Genomic DNA, 21,347 nt, shown 5'->3' with positions numbered 1-21,347 from the left:
TCAATGTTGTAAGGGAGTCAGACTTCATAGGGTGATACCTTTTATTGGACCAACTGCATAATTGGGATAGAATTTGACAAGCTTTTGAATGTGTAACCTGGGCAGTACTCCAAGATGTACCCCCTCTCCAATTGAAGGGATCAGAGCAGGTGTAAAAGCACTGTGGGAGGTGTAGAGACCCTCCTCCCCCTATAGAGCAGAGCCAGATCACTAATGGGGACTTAACCATATACCTTTTAATGAGAGAACAGTACTGGGAACATCACCAGTATAAACCAGGGGTATAGGGGACACTACAACACCCCGAGGGAGCAGGATTCAACAAAGGTTAAACACATTCATCTGGTTGACAAAAAAGACAGGGTTAACAAGATATAAAACACAAACAGCAGAACAAACAATACTGGTTGGCAAAATATAAAAGGCACAAAATAAAAAGTGACAAATAACAAGAAATATAGGGCCTAGGTACTTGAAGGGGGAGGAAAGAGGGAAAACACAACGACCTCTTTCCACTGCAACAAGAATTTCCTTGTGTTACTTCACTCACACCAATTTATCACAGCTGGGACTTGAACTCAGATTTCCCCATGCAGTAGGGAAAAAAACTCTACCACATAGCCACCAGTGCTGATACCATGCTAAGCTGCTAGGGATCTTGACCTTTCCGGAGCCCCTGCCTCATGTCGCACTGCCTGGCCTCTTGCTGGAGAAGCTGGAAGCAGGGCTGGGAACTTCTCAGATCACTGCTCATATCCTTGCTGGAGCTGGGGAGCTTCTCCTGCTGGCCACAGCCTCTCATAGGTAATCCTGGAGCTCAGCGGGGAGCCTCTCCTGCCAGCCGCATGCCGCACTGCTGCAGGTCCAACTGCTGCTTGCAGGTCCCACTCCTTCAGGCTCTTCTGGGGCAACTGCTCCTGCCCTGCTGGCCCAGCTCTTTGAAGCTCCTTCCTTGTGGTCCCTCACTAGTCTCCCCTAAGTCAGCCCCGCTGCCCCTTTTCTCCCCCTCCAGGTGACCCAAGGGGCCAATCAGGGGGCAGGGAGGGTGAATCTCTGGGGCCTGATTGGTGAGGAAAGGGAATCCCAAGTCCTCCAATCATCTTTTACCCTTTCAAAACCCCTGGGCTAAATTACTACCAGCTAGCCCATCACAAATGCAATGCTTTCATCTTCATGCAAAGAGTATGTACAAATATACAAAGAGGGACAACTAGTTAGGCAGGTTAGGTTTTTTTTTTCTCTCTTTGGGCACTGACAGAAGTTATATTTTTTGCATGATCTGGCTCCTGAAAGAACTCTACAGCCATGACCTAAAACATGTGCATGGCTGCAGAGCGCTTCTAAAATGGACGATTGTTTGAAAAAGCAACCCTTGTTTAATCATGTAACTCTGCTTTAGAGCACCTTAGGGAAGTTGTATACCTATTCCTGTGAGGGTTACCTGTCATGCCCCTGGTCTGCCACAAGGAGGAGGAAGAGATTCTCTTCCCTGTGCAGCCATGGAGGGAGGGAGAGACTGGCCCCTGCTTCTTAACAGCTACATCCTTGTGGGTGAGTTGGGGGGATAGCAGGGGGCGACTGAGTCAGCAATTGGGGTGTGGGGCAGCCTTGCTGAGTCCTTCCCAGGAAGAGGGTCCCTGGTGCCTGCTGGCACTGGTGCTGGGGGTGCAGAAGCCCCCAGAGCAATCCCACTAGCAAGGGCAGCCAGTGGGGGTGGGGTGGGCTTTCAGAGCCTTGGCCAGCTTACAAAGCAGATGATATTGCCCTCTGCCACCTGGTATCTGTCAATGCATGGGAGCGCTGAGCTCCCATGCACAGGAGCTGCACGTGTGTTAGGTTTGATGACACTTAGCACTTTGTGTAAAGTGCTTAAAGTTACAGTGTGATTGATAACTTTTGTAAGCAGTCTTTAATGGTGTGAGTCTCTGGATATGATATCATAAGCAGGTGGAAGTAGGACTTTCAATTGCATATTGATTGGCATTTTTATTACTGGGTGCTCAGATATTTTAATAGATAAGAGATATATAAGCATATATTATTCTCCTGTGTAACTACAGCTAATGTGTCCACTTATTTTTTATTCCAAATGTACTTTTTGTTGTTCTTGAAATTAGAAAATAAATCTGATTAAGAACTTTCACACTGGACATTCCAACAACACTTTTACCTCTGACCTTCCCTTGGCATACTTATGTATCAAAGGATAGATGCCACAGCACGTACGCCCCTCACTTAGGGCACTTACATACATGCAGTGAGGCTGCTCTGACATGCTGTAGTAGACTTGATTAATCACATCTGCTAGACCATGGAAATAACTGTGCTTCAGCAGACTCCAGCATCACATGTATTAGTGTCCCTGCACTGAAAAATGGCAGTGGGGCACTTTAAACTAAAGCTTGTTTGACAAACTTTATTTCAAAGCACCCCACCACCATTTTTCAGTGCAAGGATGCTAATACACGTGATGCTCCAGGCACTTTTAATTAGCACAGCTTTTGGACCTGCACTAATTAAAGTGCCCCCCTCTCCCACCTCCTGGAGCATGTCTGTAAACCCCCTTAAATTCCAACACTTTGGGCATGTCTACACATGCATTTAAGCATGTCTAAATTTAATACACATTAACTTAATATGCATTAAGCGGGTTTAGGTAGGCATCTACATGTGCAGACATTAAAGAGCATTAATGCTTTAATGTGTCTACACATTCATTAATGCGCTTTAACTATTTGCACCTAAATTTGCCATTTTTAAAGCACATTAAGGGTGCACAGGTATAGGCGCACTCCCTAATGCATGCTAAATTTAGGATAACGTACCTGAAAGTGTCTTGGATAGAGCTGGGAGATGGAATCTACACAAGCCAAGACTTCTCTTCTCTCCTTGAACACCTGCGGAGGAGTCTTGGACATTCTTTTGGGAACTGTGACTGCTGTTGAATCTCTAGCATAAGGTGAGGTATATTATGTTCTGGGGCTGAAGACTGAACTAGTCAAGCTAATGTGGGACCTATGGATGTCAGGGTTAGATACTCTTTTTTAGGGCCGTGTGAAACGGCTATATTTTGTTTCTGTTTTGGATTCAACCGTTTTGGAGGACAGTGATTCATTTCAGTGTTTTGGATCACTGTTCTGTTTTGATTTGGCTGAATCTATTTCCGAGTTTCAGTGCTGATTCAGAGATTCAGATCAGCCCAGGAGAGGCAGGCACGGCCGGGTGGCTGCAAGGTCTCCCATGGCTCCTCTGACTGTGCCTGCCTCTGCCCTGGTTGGGGGAGGCCCAGGAGAAGTCCCCATGAATGCCCTGCCCAGTCCCATCCTCTGCCAGGCCCCAGCCTCCCAGCACTTAAAAAAAAAAAAAGTCCTGCACTCACTGACTGCAGCAGCAGTGATCAGAGCCTCTGAGAGCTTGTGGCAGAGCCCCCCTGCACAGTACAGGGCAGTGGGGGGGGGCAGCAGGGATGGCCTCCCCTGCCTGGCACCTGCACAGCAGCTGTCCTATGGCACAGGTGCAGCACAGCTCAGCAGGGCACTGCATGCTGTCTGGGAGCTGGGGACACTGGGGGTGAGCGGTGCCGGGCTGCAGCTGACTGCTGGAGTCACCTCAGCTCCCAGACAGCACGCGGTACCCTGATAAGCTGCGCTACACCCATGTGATGCGACAGCTGCTGTGCAGGTGTCAGGCAGGGGGATGATCCCTGCTGCTCCCCACTGCGCCACATGACATGGGGGTCTCTGCCATAAGCCTCCAGAGGCCCTGTATCCAGTAAGTGTGGGGGTTTAAAAAAAATTTTATTTTTAGTGGCCGGAGACTGGGGCTGGGAAGGGGATGGAGCCAGGGATGGCAGCCATGGGGGCTTCTCCTGCAGCTCCTCCAGCTGTGCCTACCTCTGCCCCAGCAGGGGAGAAGCCTCATCCCCTGCCCAGCCCCAGCCTCCTGGCACTTTAAAAGGAGAGCTGTGGGGCTGTGCCGGACTATTCCCTGGGGGCACCTCCGAAGCATTCCAAAACATCTGAAACATTTCTGAAACATTTTGGATGGTTTCATTTGGTTTCGGAGATGTTCCAGAGCCTTCCATTTCATTTTGGATGTGGTGTTTCGGGTGCCAAAACGGGCCAAAACACCTCTGAAATGCAGCGGCTGCTGAAATTTCGTGCAGACCATCTCTTTTCCTCTTCTCTTTCTCTATGGGGAGGGAAGATGGGAGATGTTCATAATAATTCTCCCAGAAATTCTGCAAGTTATAAATGATCTACTGTGAATAAGTTATTTACATGTGTATATTCCCTTTGGAAAGTAAACTAGGACCCTGCAATGGTTCTCCAGGTGACTTGCTTCCCACAGGCCCAAGGCGCAAAAGATATGGACTACTTAGGAACTGCTAGCAGTGTTGGAGTGATGTTGTAGTTGTGACAGTATAGGAAACAAGGAAGGAGCAAGGATTTTTGTGGGTGAATTCTTGTTTTGGACCAAGTGAATGGTTGGGATAGACTTGGATAAGTTTTTGAAGGAAGTGCATTCTTCTTTCAGTCTAAGGAAAAGGCAGGCACAATAAAGAATAAAAACACTTTGCAGCACTGTGATATTAGACTTACCAGTCCAGTTCTGGATGTTGCTCTGTACAATAGTGTTGAATTTAATCCTATTTCTATTACTCTGGATTGAGTCTTCATGATCCTCCAGTTCTTCCTGTATGATATTCCAAACCTTTTCTTTATTGACAATACTGCCAAACCTTGTATTATCAACACATTTATTAGCACACTTTTGCAAATAAGTTCTGCCTTCTTAGTAAAACAGTTACAGGAAATCTCTTTGAAATGTTGATCACTAAATGACCTACTCGTAGGCAGCAGATAAAGGAAGTAGTCAAAGAGTAGTGCTTAATGTCATGTCTGTGACTTTTATTGAAAAGAGCTAGTGACTGAGGTTGAATCATCATTTCTTACATTTCCTCCCTTACCTCATGACAACTTTGGGGTTGTTTTATTTACCCTATTTTTTTTGAGCTCCTAAAACTCTTATTTCCAATTTTTGCTCTGCATCAGTAAAGCTTTTAAAAATAAGGTATTGTGAGATAAAATCATGAGAATTGGGTATAAAAAGACGCAACAGGTAGATTAGACCAAAAGATGGGAGAATAGGAACAAGGTAACAATTACATGGGTACATACCTATTAGAAAGAGGATCCGTGATGAGGGAGAGCACAGTTTCTTTGTTTTACTGTGCACAGAAAGGGACTATGTATGGGTTCTCCTCATTCTGGTTCCATATTCAGTTTTTCATTTTGTTGCTTGTGAACAGCAAGTTGGATGGGAAGTAGTGAGGGTCAGAACCAGGCCATTTTTGTTTTTTTGTGTGTATGCCACTGACCTGAAGGTAGGAAAATGGAAATTTAAAGTCTTAATTTTGTTTTATTTATAGAGTTCATAGATTTCATAGATTTTTAGGGGTTGGATGGGACCTATTAGATCATCAAGTCCAACCCCCTGCCCCAGGCAGGAAAGAGTGCTGGGTCAGATATCCCCAGCCAGGTGTTTGTCCAATCTCCTCTTAAATACCTCCAAGGAAGGGGACACCACCACCTCCCTTGGAAGCGTAGTCCATATTTGGGCAACCCTCACTGTAAACTATTTTTTACTGATGTCCAATCTAAATTTGCTCTCCTTCAGTTTGTGGCCATTGTTTCTAGTAACCCCAATGGACGCCTTGGTAAACATTGTATCCCCTATTTCCTGCTGTCCTCCCCCAATGAGTTTGTAGACGGCCACAAGATCACCTCTCAGCCTTCTCTTGCAGAGGCTATGGAGATTCTGGTTTCTCAGTCGGTCCTCATAGAGTTTTTCCTGTCAGCCTTTAACCTCTGAACCCTTTCCAGGTTATCCACATCCCTCTTGAAGTGCGGTGCCCAAAACTGGCTGCAGTACTCCAGCTGCAGCCTGAGAATGTAGGTTTCTAAGAAAGATTTTGGCATGACTAGTAAACCCTCTAGGCACATTTACAATGCTATATTGCCAACAACCTGCTGTGCCCAAAGGCACTCCTTTAGATAGCATGGTGAGGACTCATTGCTATTTTTATTTTAATTAGTGGCAAATTTTTATTGATTTAAATGGGAGCAGAGCTGGTGATTAAGGAAAAAGCTCTGCAGCCTTGGAGCACTTCCTGACAAATGCAATTTGTGTGGTTCTAATGTACAAGAATGAACAGACAGCATTGGGAAGCTGCACAAGGGGTGCATTCCATGCCGAGCACTTCATTTTGCAATATGAAAGATCCCAGATATCATAGGCTTATAGGAAAGTAGGACTAGAAGGGACCTCACAAGCTCATTTAGTCCAGTCCCCTGCTCAGGGCAAGATCATCCCAGCCAAGTGTCTGGCTAACCTGCTTTTGAAAATTTTCAAGGATGGAGATTCCACAACTTCTTTAGGGAGCCTGTTCCAAAACTTGATCAGGCCCAGAAGAGTCAACATATATCTTTAAGTACTACTGTGCACAGGCAGCACTTTGTTTCAGTGGTTTTCTACCTTTTTAGACTCAAGGCACTGCTCAGTAGATTCAAAGTATCTCTCATTAGACTTAAGATACCCCTCCATAACTTTTGTGACTTGAGTGGCACCCCATTTCAAAACCCAACATATCCCAACATACAGTATCTACCTCCTTCCAGAGGGGCTGTGCAGTAGGGGCGGGGGAACACCTAATCAGGGACTGAGTCTGAGCCTACTCTTATCTGCTTATCTTGAGGCATCCCTGGGTGCCCCTGCACCTTAGTTGAGTTCACTGAGCTAATAGTTTCAGTAGCTATCCTAAGCATTCCAAAATTATGTGTCAGCTTCTCAAAATCATGGGATTGGCTTTAGAATCATTATTTTAAAAAGTGTTCTTTTTATTTGCCTTCTAGCTTTTCAGCCTTTAGAGTAGTGGGGGCTAATCTTTTTGCCAGGTGTGCTAAAAATTAGCTCTGCATCTTCCCTGAGTGCCACTCTCATCTACCTCCTCTGCCCAATCTACTGCTCAGCTTCCTGCTCCCTGTTCTGTGCTCCCTGCGCAATCTCATCCTCTGTTTTCTGCTTCCTGCCCTGTGCTCCCTGCTTGATCTCCTACTCCGCTTTCTGTCCTATCTGCTGCTCTACTGCCTGCTCCCTCCTCAGTCTGCCTTGTGCCATACACAGAAGCTGCCTGTGCCATTAGTGGAATCTGTGCCACAGGTTGGCCTCTCCATCCTGTCCATGGGTCATAAATTCAAGCTTTTCTCTGCAAACATGAGGACTAGAAACTTAAATAAAAAAGAAGCAAAATGGGGCTCAACTAGCATGCCTCTAGGATTGAGTGCTTTATAAAACATTTACAAAGAGCTAGTAGCACTGCAGATGACTGCAGATACTATATAACCTAAAGGGGACCCTTCTCAGGAACCTCTGGCATCTCTGGCTGCTACCTAGCTTGGCTATTTGCAGTGTTCATGGACATGAAGATCTGGCCCAGTAGGTAGAAACTCTGAATTTCCCCATGCTCAGCATTTTGGACATTTGTTCATGATAAAGTGACACATCAACTTTCTGTGTTTAGACTCCCCTTACCATTCAGGGATCTCTCTACTATGATTTAGTTAAATAGGCCATGAAGATTTTATTCTTACAATATCTCAGTCCCTTGGTCCCTACTAATTCATTCCAGTACTGTTTTCATGATATTACATAGCTCCTTGAACACCTACCTGAGTGCATATAGCATTTTATAAATAAAAGTATGCTGTTATCTCATTGATGTAGGCACCTGAAGCCATACATGCTACGATGTACATTATTTAAGAACCTACAGGACTACATACAGTACTCCAGCAGGATTTGTTGGAGACCTGGAAATTATCATACATACTTCTAGACAAGTCAGTAATTTAGCTAGTTCAAAATGCTAGAAATTATCTGGCATTTCTTAAGGGCTAACTTAACTTTAGGCACAAGTCTCTGATTGTGAGTGGTGTGTAAGGAAGAATAGCCGCAGGAAGCATGTGCCTCAGATACGCATCTCTATAACATGGTTCTTTATTTCGTTCTTTCCTTCCCTAGAGAGAAAAGGGAGTGATGCACCACTACCAAATACCATACCAGCAGCAAAGACTCAATTCAATACTCACTGAAGTCAGTAGGAGATTTTTGACCAACTGCACTATATAGGATCAGACCATAAATCACAGCTCAAGCTAATACTCAAGTATTCTGATCAATACTTCATAGGTTTCTGCCTTTTTCCTAGTAACCTGGAAGGAAAATAGGTAGTCAAGTAGCCCTAATTACTTCTAAATGTCTTCCAAAGTGATAGTAGTCCAACTATGACTCCTATTCTGCTTAGCCCTATGTTGTTAAGTAAATACAATTGATCAGTACAACCTCACAACCATTGCTGCATATTTTTGCTAAATTTAGCACTGCTTGGTGGTCCATAGGATGACAGTTCTCACTGAATAAGTAGAGATTCAGAACTTAGCTTTACTGTTATTGTTCAATATGTATTTGCTTCAGTATGCCTCATGCTTTACTTATTATTGAAATGCTGCTGTGAAGACAGACTTACTCAGTTCCTCATGGGCTTTTTTGTGGCATTCATCACTATTATGTCTGAGCATCCCACAAGTATTAATGAAATTCTTTCCACAACACCTGCAGGAAGAAAGGGGATAGTATCATCTTCATTTTATGGATGGGGCACTGAAGCAGTGAGAGAATAAGATAACAAGTATAGACTAATTCTGAGTGCTCAGGCTGAGACACTTAAGATTTAATTTTTCACAGTAGTTAGGTTTACATAGCTCTTTACATGTTCATACTACACCTCCTATTTTCTTCATTTTCAGTTATGATTGCTTTAGCAAATCACACCGCAGTGTTTCAAGTATAGTACCCAAAATGAGGAACACTGACCACTTGAGAAAATACTGGTTTAAGTGATGTTCATTTAAGTGACACAGCATGGTGACAGGAACTCTGTGACACAGGCAAGGATACAAGCATCCAAAACATAGAGACTGGTAGGGGAGGCATGGGGTGGGGGTGGGGGGGAGGGGGGGGGCGCATGTGCCTGCCCTGACAGGGCTGTCCATGCCGCCGATGCTGCCAGTGGCTTCTGCAGGTGCTTGCCAGCCCCTGCCAGCGGCTTCTGTGGGTGCTCACCAGCCCCATCCCTGCTGCTGCCACTGCCAGCAGCTTCTGTGGGTACTCACCAGTCCTGTCCCCACCACCAATGCCACCAGCGACTTCTGTGGGTGCCCCACCAGACTCAAGAGGCACCAGTTGCCCATGATCCAGAATGTAACTGGCAACCCTGACCCTGGCCTGTCTCCTCTGACAATCCCCTGTTTCACTCAGGGGTTGGCAACCTATGGCCCTTGGGTTGTAGCTGGTCCATGAAGAGGTTGGATTCAGCTGGGGGCAGCACAAAGGACTGGGCAGCACATAGGTGTCCTGAGCCATGTGTCCTGAGCCACGTGCACCCCTCTCCACAGCCCTCCCTGCTGCTCTCACGCCTATTTTTCATTTCCCTGCAGAGGGCCAGGTTGCAAGCTTCAAACTACTGTGACAAAATTTTGACTAAGGTGACAAAATGTTGTTCACCCCTGCATTACACATCTCTAAAATTCTGAAACAAATGAAACAGGGATTCTACAGACCCTACACAATCCCTGTACAATTAATGTGACCACCTGTCCCCAATTGGGCGGCACAGTCCTGACATGTAAATATGCAGTTCTGGTCCCAGGCTGAACGACTCCAGGACAGCATTTGCCACGGATTCCTCTTGACACAGTTCATATTTACCACTTAGCAACTGTCAAACCATAGCAACTATAGTGTAGTGCACAGCCCCACCTCTACTGCATCATTCACAATGCTAACACAGACCCAGAATTATAGATATGTGGTGTAGCCAATGTCAATTTATTGTCCCAGTATCATAAAACAGTGCATGAAACAAATTTGTTTTGGGGATGCAAACTCTTGGAATCTGCAAGATCCGACAGGAAGCACATATTTAAATAATAATGAACACTTCTGGATTTATTTATTTGTTTTTTTACATTTGCCACAGAACTGTACCTTTTTACCACAAAAAACACAAAACTTTTGCAAAACAATCTGGTGGATTAAAGTCCTGTAAAGAACAAAAATACATACAAAAAACTAGAACTCTTGGTTCTAAAATGATACCGTTTATTAGACTGACTGGAAAATGGCAAGAAAATTGTCCTTTTCTGCAAGCTTTTGGGATCAAAGTCCCTTCATCAGGCTCTGGGAAAAGTGTAGATGGTATAAGATGGTAAAAAGTCCCCATAGCTAGGAAATAAACTTCATTTTTGCACAGAGGGAGCTGAAGATGGAAGACTTTTCCCAGAGCCTGACGAAGGGACTTTGAAACTGAAAGCTCTCAGAAAAGGACAATTTTCTTGCCATTTTCCAGTTGGTCTAATAAAAGGTATCATTTTGGAACCAAGAGTTCTAGTTTTTTGTATGTCTTTTTGTCTCAGACCAACATGGCTACCAAGTACACCCCTGAAACATGGAAGATGCCTAATTTTAGCTGATTTTGGATCTTAAACTTCATTGCAGAACAACAAGGAAGTTTTTTCACCTCTCTGGCTGCCATCTGACACCTCCAGGGAAGGAATTCTACCTGATCAACACATCAAAGAGCTACTCAACACAGCTCACAAAGATGTTCTCATGGACCCAGAGGGACAGCCTTCCATTTTCAGCTCCCTCTGTGCAAAAATGAAGTTTATTTCCTACTTATGGGGACTTTTTACCATCTTGTGCCATCTACACTTTTCCCAGAGCCTGACGAAGGGAATTTGATCCCGAAAGCCTGCAGAAAAGGACAATTTTCTTGCCATTTTCCAGTTGGTCTAATAAAAGGTGTGACGGGCTAGCTGGCAGCTACTTAGCCCAGGAGTTTTGAAAGGGCAAAAGATGATTGGAGAACTTGGGATTCCCTTTCCACACCAATCTGGTAATATTTTGGCCCAGGGGTTTTGAAGGGGTAAAAGATGATTGGAGGACTTGGGATTCCCTTTCCTCACCAATCAGGCCCCAGAGACTCACTGTCCATGTTCCCTGATTGGCCCCTGGGGTCACCTGGAGGGGGATAAAAGGGTCAGTGCAGCTGACTCAAGGGAGAGACCAGTGAGGGACCACAAGGAAGGAGCTTCAAAGAGCTGGCAAGAGCTGGGCAGCAGGGTGGGAGCAGTTGCCCCAGAAGAACCTGAAGGAGTGGGACCTGCAGACAGCAGTTGGACCCACAGCAGTGCGGTGTGCAGGCGGCAGGAGAGGCTCCCCGCTGGGCTCTAGCATCACCTACCAGAGTCTGTGGCCAGCAGGAGAGGCTCCCCAGATCTAGCAAGGATCTGAGCAGCGACCCGAGAGGTTCCCAGCTCTGCTTCCCGCTCCTCCAATAAGAGGCCAGGCAGCGTGACGTGAGGCTGGGGCTCTGGGAAGGTCAAGACCCGTAGCACTTCGGAGGTGGTACTGGCCCTAGTGGCTGTGTGGTAGCTTTTTTTTGCCTACCATGTGGGAGATCTGAGCTCAAGTTCCAGCTGGGATGACTTGGGGTGAGTGAGCTGACAAGGAGAAAATCTTCTTGCAGTGGAAAGGGGCCATTGTATTTTCCCCCTTTCTCCCCCTCCAGGTACCTAGGTCCTTTATTTCCTACAGTTGACATTTTGTATTTTGTGCCTTTTTGTATTTCCCCAACCAGTATTGTTTGTTCTGCTGTTTGTGTTTTATATTTTGTTAACCCTGTCTTTTGTCCATGATTGTAAGTGTTTACCTTTGTTGAATCCTGCCCCTTGGGGCATTGTAGTGTCCCCTATACCCCCTGGTTTATGCCTGTTATGTTCCCAGTACTGTTCTTTCATTAAAAGGTATATGGTTAAGTCCCCATTGGTGGTCTGGCTCTGCTCTATAGGGGGAGGAGAGTCCCTACATCTCCCACAGTGCTTGTGCACCTGCTTCGATCCCTCCAATTGGAGAGGGGGTACCTCTTAGAGTACCGCCCTGGTTACAAAAGTATCATTTTGGAACCAAGACAATCAATACCGACAAGTGCAGGGCACTGCACCTGGGGAGAAAGAACCAGCAGCATACCTACAGGCTGGGGAACTCCCTTCTCGTCAGTACAGAGGCAGAAAAGGATCTTGGAGTCGTTATAGACTCCCAGATGAACATGGGCTGCCAATGTGGGGACTCAGTCAGGAAGGCTAACTACACCTTGTCATGCATCCACAGATGGATCACGAGCAGGTCCAAGGAGGTGATCCTCCCCCTCTATATGACATTGGTCAGGCCGCAGCTGGAGTACTGCATCCAGTTCTGGGTGCCGCACTTCAGGAGGGATGCAGACAACATCGAGAGGGTCCAGAGGAGGGCCACTCGCATGATCAGGGGGCAGCAGGGCAGGCCCTACGAGGGGAGGCTATGAGACCTGAACCTGTTCAGCCTCCACAAGAGAAGGCTGAGAGGGGATCTGGTGGCCGTCTGTAAACTGGCCAAAGGAGACCAGCAGGCAATGGGAGAGTCCCTGTTCCCCCTGAGCACTACTGGAGTAACAAAGAATAACGGTCATAAGTTGACTGCAAGTAGATTCAGGCTAGATATCAGGAGGCACTACTTTACTGTCAGGGTGGCTAGGATCTGGAACAAACTTCCAAGGGAAGTGGTGCTTGCTCCTACTCTGGAGGTCTTTAAAAGAAGGCTAGATAGACACCTTGCAGGGGTCATTTGACCCCAGAATTCTTTCCTGCCCATGGCAGGGGGTCGGACTTGATGATCTGCTCAGGTCCCTTCTGACCCTACCAACTATGAAACTATGAAGAGTTCTAGTTTTTTGTATGTCTTTTTGTCTCAGACTAACACGGCTACCAAGTACACCCCAGTAAAGAACAAGACACATTAGTAAGTTTATATTTAATTTTTAATGATCATTATTAAATATAGAAAATAAAATGTGTGCATATACAATACCTACCCTTTGATTTTTTAGAAATGATATATGTCCCACTTTTGCATTTTGAAAAGGTGATCACCCTATGTACAATCCATTTTCATCCTTAGAGCAGGTTTATCCTGTTTCCTTAGCCTCATTTTCCTCCTACAATCTTGTCTCTTTTTCCCCCAAAGAAGTTAGCCTGATACAGACACTGAGCTGGGAACATTTCAGCCTAAGCAACTAAAATTTGCAAAACTTGTAAGGAACTGAAAACACTTTCTATAATGGGGTGTATTGGGTGACTTTAATAATCGGTGTTACTAGCCTCAGCTGTCCTGTGAGGCTAGTCTGGTATCTGGAACATACATTGGGATTTGGGTTCGTTATTGGGTTTCCTGCATAATCTTGTATAATCACTCAGAACTCTAGATAGAGCCTGGGTCCTGAAAATAAGCACATTATTATCTAGCTCCTCTAACTGCATCCTTATACCACAATCTGCAGTATAGATTAGTAGTATTCAGAAAAGGAAGCCCTACTACTTATCGATAATTATGCCTGTCCCCCTAGTCAGAATACAACTAACTTCTCTCCCTCTCGTCCCCCCCACACCCATTTTACAACTGTTTTCTGTTGGAGTTTTTGGGGGTTTTTTTTTTGCTCTGAGCTCATTGGACTCCACCTGCTGGCCAGCAAGAGGCATAACAAGATTTTAATAATTCCTTCATCATAAAAAATGGGCTGGGTTGTCCCTGAACAGATGAGAAACATTGTAAGGTAATCAACAATAAACTAGAAAGACGGATAAGACAGAAATGGGAGAAAAAGGCCGGAGGGGAGAATTACAATTGCTAGTGAGCAATTTCACTCTGTCATATCTCCTCTCTTCCCTTATATGGAATATCTAAGGAGTGTCTTTTAAATATACCCCTCCTATTTCTTTTTTCTTGCAGAAAGGCCAACAGAAAACTAAGCAACAAAGCTCCTGTCCCTGCTTCTGTTAAATGGCAAAGCTCTCCTTCTCTTCTTGGCACCATGATGACCTGCAAAATCAATGTTATGGGTGCCTCAAATACCTACCACATCAAGCATAAAAACTGAACTGCTACCACCAAGTGTTTTGCCAGCTTGCAAGAAGCAGCTCCTTTTAGCTGCTTGCTATCAACAGTCTGGCCTTGAAGCACTGTTTTCACTCAGGAGTGCTCTGAGAGTGTAAAATAACCCTGAAACCAGAATAGATAAGGCCAGGTTTAATCCATGACTCATCCTTGACTTTTTGTCGAAATTTTCTGTGACAAAACAACACAACCTTACTGGTTATTGGCTAAAAAAATAGAACTTTATACAAATGGAAAAAAGAACTCCCTGCTCCACTCCAGAAAGATGTTCTGATTACAAATTGAAACAGCACAAGTTGAAACAGAAATGCTAAGCAGGAAAATAAACCCGGAAGTTGCTGAAACATGAAACTCCAACGCCTTTCATCACCACGACCTAGATAAATCCACCCCCATGCATACTGATACGATCCAATATGATCTGAAAATGTCAGACACCACTATGGCTACAGCAATTCCTTTGAAGTTACTGAAATTAAAGTATCTTGGCTTCTTTACTATATGCTAAAACTCTTTCTACTGGTGTTAATGTTGTTCTCTCCAAACATACAACAACAATATTCTTGTGAAAAAACTATTCTAATTCCATGGATTAATCAGGATGCATGAGAAAGGAGGACAGTCTCACCTCAAATTGCAGGAAAATCTCACCAGTAACTTTTCATGAAAATACAGCACATGATGACTTCATGAGGATTGCACCAGTACCACTAAGGCAGACTATGACTCATGTCTTTAACAGAGGTTTAAGACTAGAAACCTGGAGCAGCAAATCACTGTAGGACAAGCTTGCACATGTTTCTGTTCTTTGCTCAATCACAGGTTTTCCATCCCGTCACCTTGTCTTTAGCCAGGTAAACCTTCTTAGCAGATGAACCTGTATTTGACTAAGTAATACAAACTGACATGTAAAATGTCACCTACTTAAACATATCTGCTTCCTGCTTATATTCAAAATCATACTTTTATGTTAGTGAGAAAAATATAATAGCGAGTTTTGACTGCTTATTACTCCTAATAGCCTTTCAAAGGCCAAACTGTTATGAAGTTCATAGTTAGATTATTTCTAGATCATGTATAATCAACAGGGATCTGAGTTTTCTGTTTCCCATGGTGTTGCACCACAGCCTAACCAGCGACCGACTTTGAGAGTACCCAAAGTGAGCTCTCCTCCCCTCATTTGCCATGACTTGGTGTTAATATTATTCTAAGGAGGGGTTCAGTGATGTCAGTACAGAGGTCCCTGTTAGGGGTACTCATGGTTTGGATGTGGTTGACATTGGGGCTCCACCTCTCCTACACCCTGGCCACACACAAACCATCGGTGTTGAGGCATTGAAGACATTTGCGGCACCTCTGGCCTTGTCCGATCCTCCAGTGGTTGCTGGCTGTTGACCCAACATTGACCTCTCAGGGGTTGCTGCCTCCGTCTATACAGTCTCTATTGCCCTGCTTGGCCGTATGCCTACCCTTGGCACTCTGAGAGGTAGGCTCATGACTGGCCCTAACTCAGAGGCACAGGTACCCTGGCTTTGTGGCCTTACCAACTTCAGTCAAAAGAAATAATACTAAGGAAACAAAAAAGCCTCCACTCTGGATGGACTGTCTATTCCAGGCTCAATAAGCCCCTGAATGAGTGAATGAGTGTCCCTTACTCCCTTTTTCAAGGAATAGTCCCTGAACAGTGTTGGAGCTGTTGTCTCCCCTCATCACTGGTAGGGCTTTCCTGCCCTGGGCTAGCAGGGTACCTGTGGCTCAAGTGCCTCCCTGGCCCAGTATCTTGAGGCCGCTCCTGCCTTGGCCTCTGCTGGCCAGGAGGCAGTTCCTCTCCCCCTGCTCCCCACTGGTACTCTGAGTGCTTTTTAAATTCCCTGCAGTGGCAACTGTGCCTAACCTCATCAGCCGGGCACTGCCTAGGTTAATTGACAGGGGTCTTTAAAAATCACAGTGGTGGCGTCGCGTGTTGCCGCAGCTCTGGCTCTCCCAGCCCTGAAGGTAAGTTTTCCTTTTTTCCTGGGACTCTCTGCTCGGTCCATTCTGAATCAACCAGGGATCTTGGGTTACTCAGGAAGTGTGTACTCCCTATCATCACACATGGAAAAAACCACAGATTTTCCTTTTTACCAGAGAAAAAACAATGATTTTTCATTTTGACAGAAAAACACGTGGATTTTGCTGTTTTGCAAAGAGCTCTCTGCCGGCTGGCAGAGTTACAGCCTGTAAGGGGCTGGGGGGAGTGGGAGGAAGTGGCCTGTCAGGCAGGGGGCACCCCACCAGACTTAACCTGTGGGAGCTGCTCTTTTGCCAGGGCAACGTGGGTCTCACCATGGCAAGGAGCCTTCCCACTCAGCCCTGCTCTGCCCTGCTGTGCTGGGTCCTGCTTGCTGGGTCACAGAGGCCCCCGGAGAGGGTAGCAGAGTGGGGAGCCCAAGCCCACAGTGGGCAGCCTGCACCTAACCCCCACACCTGCCCCGCACATAGATCTGGGAGGCATGAGTCCCTGCCTCCCCAGGAGTGCACACAGTGGTGAGGAGGTCCCACCCTCCTGCCCAAGCCTGCAGCAGGCAGCCTGCAACACCCCCCCACCCATCCCTATAGGCTTTGCTCGGGCCATGCTGCCCGAGGGAGACCCAGGCTCCCTGCTTGGGCCACAGCAGCCTCCTGAGGGCAGCAGCCAGGGCACAAAGGCTGTTGCAGGGGGTAGGGGGCTGTGGATCCAGGTCCCTTGTACTGTAGCCCTGGTAGCAGGGTGCCCCCTCCTACAGAGCTGGGGGAGGGGTAAGGGACTGTGGGTAGGGGATGAGGGACACCAGCAGGGCTGAGGGGCTGTGGCTTGGGAGTAAGGGGCCTGGACCTGTGTCCTAGTGAGCTAAGAGGGCAGGGTGAGCTCTGATTTTCTATGATAAAAAACCCAAAATTAAATACCAAAACATATAGATACTTAGAATTTATTTTACTATGGTTATGGAGGCAGTGGTAGGCTTCCAAATTGCTTTACAATGGTAAATATATCAATAAAACATTGTGTTCAATTGATACATACATACATACATCTATAGTGGTGTTTCATTTAAATTGTGGATTTGGGGGGGTTTATCAGAGAATATGCACATTTTTTTATCAGAGGATTTGTGATTTTTTTTGTCAGGGAAAACCCAAATCCCTGATAATCAAGAATATTTCTGATAGCATTCTACTGATGGGCCCCTTTCTGGAAACAAATGCTTTCAGTTGTTTTAAACTATTTTTTAAATAGTTTGCTTGGGAGCCATGTTTGAGAGAAATTAAACACCATGAAATGATGAAATAAAATATATGAGATGTGGATTCTAACAGACTAATTTGGTTTGTTTGCTGTGACTAGACCACAATGTACTACTACATGACGATTCATGGAGGAAACAGATGCATTCTGTTTTCTGACACTGAACTTTAGAGGCACTTGAACAATTGCTGCAAGAATTTAGTTTCCAAAAATTTGGCAATTCTTGCAAATTAAACATGTTAGTTAAACTGTTTTGCTCCAATTCAGCAGTAGTTCTGAAATCTTCACACTTCCCAAAACATACAAATGAAATACTGGGCAGCATGCTAGTCCTGGTGCATCAATATAAACGTGTTAAATGGGGCCACAGACAGGCATACAAAGCACTTCTGAGGAAATGGAATCCGGGTTTGTCAGGTTATATCTTGGTTACACAGCAGAAGAACAAAATTTAACATAAAGAAGTCTCAGTGTCTTTCCATTTAATCTATTTTTATAACCAAATTTGTCTCCAAGCACTAGATGCCTGTGGAGGGTTCCCTGTTTACTATGGAGTATGGGTATTCTGAAAAAATCTATACCTTATGAAAGAGCCACACTTCAGATTCAACAGTAGAGACTTCTTTTCTTCCAGTCATGGTTTATTTTTTGTTCTGTTACAGGTCTTTCTGAGCAATCCAGGGTGCTGGTTAAGGAACTAATGTAATCAGTCAATGAATGGAAAATCTGACCATAACGTGATCAATATGGCTCTATATTGCATGTACTTTAGCATGTTTTTCATCACTTCATTAAGATTGTTATAGCTGTGTTTCCTTTCATATAATTAAAAACACAAGCACTGCAAACTTGCAACACTAGCAATTCTACCAGTTACCAGTGACATTCTACTTATTGAGGACACATCCTTCTGTTGTGATTTGTTTTTTTTGCAAGCCATTTTAATCCACATTGGGGATCTCAGCATATGTTCAGGGGTCCTTCTGCAAAAAAACAATTGCAGGGGTAGGGACTACATTTTCCCCATAAATGTAGGTTCCTCAATAAATCTCTATTATTATCAGTAAGCAAACTGGTAGGGCAGTTTAGACTGGCAGCAAAGCTAGGGGACAGGAGAGCCCCAATTCGTTAAAACATGGAAGAACCTAACTTATTAACGGTCAGATTCTGCTTCTTACTTTCTCATTTGTGTAACCCAATTTGTAGGGTCCCATTTTTTGGACTAGCAGTGCACGGTAGATCTTGGGTTGTTTTTAAATGCCAAGGGTGATCTCCTACTTAAAAATGTTGGAGACCACTGCTGTAGCAGATCGAGCTGGATCAAGGAAGACTGGCAGTCAGGAAGCTGGCTAATGCACTGGCTGCCCATAAACAGACAGACTGCTAGATACAGATATAGGTCAACCCTGGGAGGGTAACTCACCCAGGGAGTAGAGACAGGGCAATAAACTTCACCAAGGCACATGGGGAGGCAGCCCAGAAGCAAAGGGCTGCAGACAGTGGAGCTAAGAGCAGGAAGGTAAGCAGACACAGAAGGGGAGCGCTGTGAGTGCCTACAGAGTCACATGACCAGATAGGGCAGGACAGAGGAGGCAGATGCAGCCAGTGTCTGAGCCCAATCAGTCAGGCTGGCCCTGTAAGCTGCAGGGGAAGGAGCTCCTGACTGGGAAGGCTGCAGGAGAGTACTCGGATGACTCCTGAGCTGCCAGGGGTCCAAGTAAGGCAGTGAAGGGTTGCCAGGTGTATCATGTCAGGGTCCTGGGGTGGCTGTTACGCGCCATGATAACTCTGCAACTGTGGCTTGCTCCACCACTAGAGCACCTTCCCTTCTTGCCCACCATGCCATGATGGAAATATAATAATAATGATTATAGTTCAACTGGACCCGCACTGGCCTCTACTAGTCCTGGGCCCCTCACTGGGTGTCTCTATGGCTGTGCTGGTCTCAGGCACCTAAAGCCTTATGGGCTAATTGCATGGCTCCAATCCTCCCTACTCCATGCCCCAAGCCTCTCAGGTGTTATTGTAACATTGTTCACTTATTGGGGCTTCAGCCTCCACCCCTCTCCTCTTGTTAGGCCTTTTAGCCTGGGCCTGGCTTTGAGGCACTTGCTCTAGTTTGTCCCCTCCAGGCACTGTGCCCCAGGCTCCTGTCTGTTGGGTCCCAGGCCCCTGTGTGGCTGTGCCCCTCTCGGGCACCAGGCCCCTTTCTGAGCTCAACAGTCACTTGTGCATTGAGCCTGCCCCTGGCAGGTCTCAAGATGTTTGTGTGCCCCTCGGGTACTAATGGGACCTCCTTATACTGCCCATATAGTCCCAACCCTAACCACGAGTGTAAATACAACATAAACATAACCCCCCAGGCTATAACATAATATAACGTAACATAACATAATGTAACAGGGAAACAGCCCTCTGCCCCTTTAAGAGGGAAAACCTTTCCTCACTTCTCAGCTAGCATACCTTCCAGTCTGGGCTCCTTGTGAGCTCTCCAATTCTCACTGTTCTTACAGGCATCATAGCAGTCAGCCTGGCATCCCCAGGTAGCTATCCTGGGCAGGATCCCATTGCCTTGCAGCTTCCAGGGAGAAACTAGCCTGCTAGCCCAAGTGTCAGGCTTATATGCTCCCAGGGCTCTGCCCCCCTCTAGTCAGCAGACTTCCCGGGGCTGCTGGAAGGTGCCTGCTAATTGTCTCATGCTGTGCCCTGCCTGGTCTGCAGAGCTCCCTGGCTGGGCTGCTTTTACCTTTAAAGGAACAGAGAGTCCCAGGCTCTGTTACACTAGGGAATGTGAGCCAGGGCAGCAGCGAAGCTTGTTATACATTCCATAGGCTTGGAGTCTTTCAGTTATAGCCAGGGTGTTTGCTTTCAGTTTGGGGTTTTATACTGGTGGTTTGGGTTGGGACTAGTGGACTAGAGACCCAGCAGTGCTTGAGTGACACATGACTGCTTTCAGCCCTGTCAGTGGTTGGGCAAGGTGCACGTATGTGGGGACCAGGAAGCAAGTTTCAACCTGGAGAGGGGGAGAGAGAGAGAGAGAGAGAGAGAGAGAGACTGAAGTCTAGCCAAAGCAGGGTGGAGATAGGGCCAGGGGCCCAAAATGCAGAAGTCTTAGGCCACTGTAGAGCCAACTAGGCTTAAGCCAAGTGGGGTAACACCTGGAGAGGGGCTGAAGCCTAGGGCAGGCACAAGGGGCCTGGAGAGAAGAGAGTCTTGCCCAGGGCCAGGGGCCTGGCAGGTTAAATGGATTAATTGATTGACAGACTGGGCTATCAGGCCCAGTGTATGATTTATGGTAACATCTGTGAGGCATGGGTGTGGCTACAGGGAAGGTTTGAGGCCATGAAATTAGCTCTTAAGGGAGGGGTGGGCAAAATGTGGCCCGCGGGCCAGATGCGGCCAGCCAGGCCATTCTATCCAGCCCACGGATCCCCTAAAAATTAAGAAAATTAATATATATTTGCCCCTGGCTGCCTATCACGTGGCCCTCAATGGCTTGCCAAAACTCAGTAAGCGGCCAAAAATAATTGCCCGCCCCTGCCTTAAGGTTATTTGCTTACTAGAGCATAGGCTGTTGGTATAGAAAGGCTCACTCTGGGATCCCTGGTTTGCTTCCAAGTTAAATGTTTACAGCAAGGTGTGGGAGGCAGGAAGAAGGGGAGGATATCCAGAAAGCTGGGGTGCAGCGGGAGCTGCGACTGCCAGAGGGTGTCATGACTACCCCTGGGGCCCGGCACCTGTTACAGCAAGATTTTTTAAACACTGTACACAGAAGCATCCTAACTATAAAATGACAGAATAAGCTCACAACCAGCCACAGCAAACCCTTTAATTTTGAGAGAAGAGATAAGCTTTGCAGCATATCCTGAAAAGTTTGTTAGAACAAGGATGTGAGGGAACATTATGGGAAATGTTTTCATTCCCTGTCTCATTGTCCTACTGTTAGGAAAAATAAAAGCTATTTTCTGTTAGT

General features: G+C 46.0%; 1 long non-coding RNA gene across 1 annotated transcript; it reads left to right on the top strand.

Moving 5' to 3' along the window:
* Nucleotides 1-1,435: 1,435 nt before the first annotated feature.
* Nucleotides 1,436-17,155, top strand: LOC132248634 (uncharacterized). Its single transcript, XR_009459950.1, has 2 exons — nt 1,436-1,551; nt 13,945-17,155. It is a non-coding gene; the product is annotated as an uncharacterized LOC132248634 (long non-coding RNA).
* Nucleotides 17,156-21,347: the final 4,192 nt, after the last annotated feature.

This window comes from Alligator mississippiensis, chromosome 2, assembly GCF_030867095.1.
Source record: "Alligator mississippiensis isolate rAllMis1 chromosome 2, rAllMis1, whole genome shotgun sequence".
NCBI lineage: Eukaryota > Metazoa > Chordata > Crocodylia > Alligatoridae > Alligator > Alligator mississippiensis.
This window is presented reverse-complemented; position numbering and strand designations above follow the sequence as displayed.